Raw genomic sequence first — 7,010 nt, forward strand, 5'->3', positions numbered from 1 at the left:
GCAATAAAGTACTGTGGGTCCTATTTAATGTGTGTGTGATACTGCTAAGAGTTTATGTAAGACATAAGCTATTTTCATTATAGCTATTTTTCATTGTAAAGGCAATGTCTTAAATCAGGGATTTGGCAGCCTTTGACTACCAGACAGAATCCAGCCCCGTTAGTGCCAAAAAGAACTGAAGTTTGATTTAGCAGCTGTATCCAGAATCCATTGCAGAGCTCAGCTGCTCCCCCCCCCCCCCCGACCCAGTGCTCAAACTTAACAGTATGCATGGAGAATCAGAAGTGCAGCTGGTCCCAGTCACGTTCTTCTTCAGTAAAGAACACTACTTCCATGATTTTCAGATAGTTTTCATCGCCCAGGTTACCCCGTTCAGAAATGCTGTGGTTTCTACCTTTGTATTTTAAATTGAGCTGCTTCCTTGGAGCGCAAGCTCCAAGAACTTTGGCTACATCACCTGTTTATCCTTGGTGCTTATCCCTAGTTTGTTGCGAAGATCCAACAAATGTTTTACAAAATAGGCATGCACCCAGGTGTTTGTCTTTTAGCAACCCCTCCCCCGCCCTTTTTCCCTGCTGGATTTTCATACTTTATCCATTGGGTATCTTGGGAAATGGGTTTTTTCCTTCATCTTTGGTAATGTTGGATTTCTTTTTTGTTATGCCTTTTCATTTTGTTTCTAATAGTGGTTTCTAAAATCACTTCCAAAGTAACAGTATATCATAGATAGATGTCAAATATAGGAATTATGTGACTGGATTTAAAAGCCTTGGGTCCATAATCAAATCCTCTATGATTCAAGGAACAACATTATAATGAGTGGATTTAAGACCTGCTCCACAAATAAGATGAATGTCTGACACGGTAAATCTGGCCATGAGCCCACAGACACCATGGGGACCCTACTACTATATTATTATACATTATATATTATTCTGATAAATAAATGGACATAGTGTATAACTTCCCTCAAAATTTGTACCTCTCAGACCTCCTCAGAGACATTTCTTCGTGCGGTGGACAGTGGTTCGCATAGAATCAACTGTCAATCAAATGCAGAGAATGAGGGTGCCTGGAGTACTCAGTCACAGCTTCTCCCCAAGGCTCAGGGATGGGGGGATTGGTGTAGGAGTTCCTTCTGTTTGTGTGTTGCTTTCATTGGATAATGAATAAAGAAACTGCCTTGGTCTAGTTGATAGGGCGGAACTTAGGTAGGCGGGAAGACAGAACTGAATGCTGGGAGGAAGAGAGGTAGAGTAGGAGAGAGATAAGCCATGGATTCCCCAGAGACAGATGCTAAAAATTTTACCCAGTAAGCCACTGCCACGTGGCAATATACAGATTAATAAAAATAGGTTAAATTAAGATGTAAAAATTAGCCAATAAGAAACTAGAGCATTTAATGGGCCAAGCAGTAATTTAATTAATACAGTTTCTGTGTGGTTATTGCAGTGCTAAGCTAGCCGAATGACCAGGAAGAACAAGGGGGCCCTCTCCCTACAACAGGGGGTGGAAAAATGGTAAGAGCCAGGGTCTTCTGTACATGACAGAAGTTCTGCTGTCAGTGAGCCACAGCAGTTGTGGCCAGCTGCACAAATTCAAGCCAGTCAACATTCTAGTATGGAGTGGAAAGGGGAGGCCAGCAGCCACCCTGCCGAAGGAGCTATTGACAGTTTATGACTTCTAGGGGCTAGAGAAGTCAGTTTTCTTTAAGGGCCTGGCTCTTGGTAGGTCAACCAATCCCCAGTGGTTGGCCCTACACTCGTGAGTATATGAGTATATGGACAACACAAATTGGACTTGATGGGTTATTGTTTTTTCAAGAGTACAACAGGATTGGTGGCAGGAAGGTGGGCGCGGATCTGGGAGGAGTTCGAGTGTGAATGGGGAATAAATAGTAAATATGGTCAAAATATGTTAAGTGAAACTTAAATATTTCTTTAAAATGTATAATCAGGAAAGCATTTGCTGCCCATCCTCGGGGTTCCTTTCCTCTCTACACTCAACTGCACTCAATGCTTATGTCTGAGAACAATGTTCCCATGAAGATCCCCAAGCTGTCAAATGTTTCCCTTTTAATAAGGCAGCAATTTCCTCTTTTTTCTAAACCATCAAATGATCTCCTACCTAGACTGCTTGTCAACTCCTCTGCCTTGCCTTTGTCCCTACCCCCATTTTCTTACTGTTCTTCTCACCAGCTTGTACCTCATTTAAATTTAACTGAACTACTCAACCCCCACCCCATCGCCCTTTTCTGTATGAATCAGTTGAATGAGTGATGAAGCCCTAAAACGCAGTTCCTAACTCCTTTCGCAACGGTTTCTGGAACAGTTTGCTGCTTGTCTTTCCGCCAGTCTAAGACTATCCTGGGAATATCAGCATGTACTCCCATATAGTGCTCTGTGCAGTCTGTCATATAAGCAGTCTTCCAGATGCCCCAGAAAGTCCTCCAGGAACTGGATGCGGAGGGTCTACGTATTCCATACTCTTCAGCAAACACCATGGAATGTCCCGGTGTTTAAAGCCTTCCAGTCCAGGGCTCCTGCAGGCAGCTAGAATGTTGAGAAGTTGAGAGTTGGTGAGGTGCCAGGCCAAGCCCATGCTAATCTTTCCTTCCAACTTAAAAGAGGACAGATGTAATTATAATATTATCTCAAAAAATAAATTTTAAAAATATTTGAGCCTGAAACTGCAAACTTCCTCTGCAAGAAGGAATAACAAGAATACTAATGGAAAGCCGAGAAACCAAGGGAATTCCTGAGCGTGATGAGTGTGAGTAAGATCACGTGGGCATTTGATTTTTTAAAAAGTGAACAGATGTGAATTCCACAGTTGAGAAATAGAAATATCCCTGCCAGTGTGAACCCTTTAGGGGAGGAGAGCAGAGCTCCCTGTGGTTTCTGTCTTGTACATACTGACTATCTTTAGTATAGACATGGCATTCCCTACGATCGCTCTAAGCATATTTTCAGTACTTTGCTTGGGTCCCAAAATGTACAGAAGTGAAGGGGAGTGAATTTAAAATACATGCCAGGCTTTCTATGCTAATTGTTGATCAATCAAGTCTAAGTATGTGCTTGGGTCCCGCTGGTAGCTATGGCCCAGCTGTTCCTGAGCCATAGACCTTTCAAAATCTCCAGCTGGGTAAAGATAGCACTTACCTTGACCTAGGAATGGAAACCTGCCCAGAAAAGCGGTTTGCTTGTTACAGTAAAGTTGCTTGGTGTTGATGCGATTTATTTTAAAAAAAAAATGGACCTAAAAGATTTACCATTCATTGAGGTTCTAAGGTTGTGCCAAACATGATGTTAGAAGCTGGGTATAAATGATATATGATAGGGCCTCATGTTCCTATAGAGCTTACCTTCTGACCCGGAAGACAGGCTTCCAAATAACCACTGTGAGGCAATATGATGTGAACTCTAATGAAATCGGCGTGTACTGGATGCCAGGGAGTCCAGAGAAAGGATTTGATCTCCTTTTTTTGGGTCAAGGGAAGGTCAGAGGAATTTGTGATGTGAGTTGTTTCTTCAAGGCTGAGAGCAATTTACACAAAGTGGGCATCTCCAGTGGGCTTCTGAAAGAAGAGTGTGAGCAAATACGTCCTGAGAGTCCCTGGTAGGCTCAAGGCATCTTCAATGAGAAGATAACCGCGAAAGCACTCTGGCTTGAAAAGAAGGATGAAGAGGAGACTGCTGCGAGGCTTCAATAGACGGGACCGTGAGACTCTTTCCTGGGTCAGGCAGGTCTGGGAAAGAGGCTGCTACAATTCTGGAAGTGATATAGAGGACGGACCTAGACTGGACACCCTTAGAGAAAATGATAGTGATACAATTAAAGTTCTACTTATGCCTGTATCCCTCTTATCCAGCTTAAATATTTTTCCTAACTCTGGGTCCCATCTTACGAAGCCAGGACTTTCACATGTCAGCGTGGCCCACCCCTCCCAGCTCATCTTCCATTCCTTCTCCCAGAACTAATCTTGGGTGGCAGGGATCCCACACATCATGCCCTCTCTTCCCATGTCCTCACATAAACTATCCCATCTCATACAGCACCCCTTCCCCAGCCTCTTGCCCGAAGAGGGTTCTTTGGCTAGTACACAGTAAGTACCTACTGCGGTAATTCACATTTACCGGTTCACAATCAGTCAGCTCCACGAGGCAGTCACCTTCTCTGAGATGAGAAAGAAATCCTGTTTTTGAACCCTAGCATGCCCATTGGCTGCACAGAAGGATTCAGTAAGTACTGAGGGATTAAATGAATTTCAGATGAAGAAATCGCAGGACTTGGTGTGATTATTGCGGATGCATTATTAAAAAGGTGTATGAGTTCCTTGGCTTGTGACAAAATTCCGGACAAAAGCAACTTAAAAGAGGAAAAACGTGAAGCTTAATTTTGCTCCCAGCTTTCTCATGCTAGGAAGGCACGGCAGCAGGCATGGGGGCTAGGTGATCACACTGTGTCCACAATGAGATAACTGGGACAGAGCGGTGCAAGGGCTGGGTTCAGTTTCTTCTTTTCCACTCTGTTCTGGACCCCAGCCCATAGGATAGTGCTGCCTCCGTTCATGGTTGCTCTTCTTGCTCCCGTGAAGCACTTTGGAAATGCCCCTGAAGATGCACCCTCCCAGGTGTGTTTCCATGGTGATTCTAAATCCAGTCAAGCTGCTAATTCTTGCCATCCTAGGATAGGAGTAAAGCTGTGGCCAATAGTCTGGGCATTGGCCCTAAATTCTCTTTGTTTCTGTGTAGGCTTCTCTGCTTTTTATCGAGAAGGGATGGGTGCAGTGTCTTGTCCTGGAGACCAGGTTGGCCCAGAACTCCACATCCTTCTGTCTCAGCTAGACCAATCCTGGAACTCAAGCTCTGAGCCACCTCTCACACTCCCTCACCTGCCTGCACCCCACTTTCACCCTTCTGTTGTGATCCTTTCTGTGGGGCAACCAGACTAATCTTTTACAAATGTAAATACAAGCCCAGCCTGATTTTCCCAGGTCAAAAGCTCCCTGGAGATTGCTTGCTTATCAGGCTCAAATGTGGTTCCGACTTCCTGGCGGGGTCTGTCCCCTGCTGAGCTGTCTGTTCTCCTTTTCCACCCTTTTACCCTTCGTGCCTCTTCCCCTCCAATAGCAAATGACTTTGGAGATTCTTGAAAACGGGTCCTCTCTGCTGCAAGCCCCTTCCCTTTCTTTGCCTGTCTTTTACTTAGACTCTGAATTTGCTTGCCTAGCCGCTTCTGCATGTACTAGAAGCTTCTTGGACTAAGCACAGAACTAGAATGATCGTGTTATTAGGACTTCTGTATAGAATGAGGAAGCTACTGGGCTATGGGAGCAATGGTGTGCGTTGTAACTTTAATCTGGGGCATGCTCAACCCTTGACAGGTGCGGAGGCTTGTGATCCTCTCCAGGCACAAGCTCCTGCCCTCCATCCTTTCATGGAATGGCATTCTTAAAGCAGAGCCAGAGACTATTTTCAGTCCAGGGAGATAGCTGTCAACCTCCCAGTTCACATTAGTGCAAATTTGGCTGCGTGGGGCGGTGCACACTCGTAGTTCCGGACAATTGGGAGGCTGAGACAGCAAGAGCTTGAACCCAGGACAACACAGACTCTCTCTCAAACAACTACAGCAACTATGCAAATGCACACCCACTAGTCAAAAGAAAGTGAGCCAAGCTAAATTTCTAGTCTTTTTGCTTCCGACTCTGTGCCTAGAGAGAGATGGGGACTGGACTTGGGCAAAATATGTATGTTTTCCTCTGTCACCCTCAAGTGACAAGTTGTAGCCCAAGTCAAATGATTCTAGTAAAGGCTGCCTCATCCCTGCAGCCCATACAACTGACGTGGTTGATTTTCAGTCCTGCTCATGTTCCTTCAACCCAAGGAAATCTCTGGGTGCCACAATCCATTCCTGAACAAATGAATACTCTCCTATCTTTTCCATGGCCTGTGTATGTCAAGGCAGAAGTACCTTTTACGGATAGAGGAAGAATTAGAGACTTCAGTTTCCAATGAAAGTTTTCTTGAGAGCGTTAGCGACAAACATATCCGCTCCCTTTGGCAAATAATTCCATTTCTGATACGTTTCTTTATTTGCCCCTATCAAAGAATCCCTAGAGGTGTAATGGAATCTAAGCAGAGATCCCTCACCCAACGGAGGCCAGTCATTGTGTAGTGTGTGCATCTGTATTGTCTCACACAAGAATATTCTTTCTGTCCGGTATTGCTTCTGAATGGCTCTCATTAATTGTAGAAATACAGCATAGAGAAGGGTCCCTTTCTAGCTTTCATTTTGTTTTGTTTCCAGTTTTTTCTTTTCCTCAATGCTGGGAATGGAATCAGGGTCTTCTTCCTCTTCCACAGTGCTATACCCAGGCCAAAGCAGCTTGCTGTCATTCAAAGAGCGGGACTCCGAGGGCTCATGAGTCTTGAGAGTGACACACATGTGACATGAGAACAGAAGGAAGGATGACTGAAGGTCGGAAGGGGAACAGTGAGGAGGGAGAAGGTGTTAGGAAGAAAGTAGAACATCTAGAAAAATGGCACAGTGAAAGCACCAGTTTGTATTCGAACTCAAAATTGCTTTCTGGAGCTCTGGAGGGATGACTCAGCAGCTATGAATGGGTGCTGCTCTTACAGAAGAGCCAAGTTCAGTTCCCAGCATCCGTGTCAGGTGTCCCACAATCACCCTAACTCCAGACAGGATCTGAAACCCTCATCTGAATCCCGAGATATGCACTTGTGTGCACGTACCCGCGCGCGCGCGCACACACACACACACACACACACACACACACACGTGCTCATAATTTGAACCAATAGACATGAACCTAAAACTTTAACTTCAGGGCCAGCAAAATGGTGACGTGGATAAAAGCCTTTGTTGCTGAGCCTAACTACCTGAGGTCAGTACCTAGAAGTCACACGGTAGAAGGAGAGAACTGGCTCCTAAGGTCTGTCCACTGACCTTCATGCATGCACCACAGAAGCCCCTCCCCCCCCACACTC

The sequence above is a fragment of the Microtus oregoni genome, unplaced genomic scaffold (assembly GCF_018167655.1).
Source record: "Microtus oregoni isolate MIOR12 unplaced genomic scaffold, Mior012 000080F_ref0000499, whole genome shotgun sequence".
In the NCBI taxonomy this organism is placed as follows: Eukaryota; Metazoa; Chordata; class Mammalia; order Rodentia; family Cricetidae; genus Microtus; species Microtus oregoni.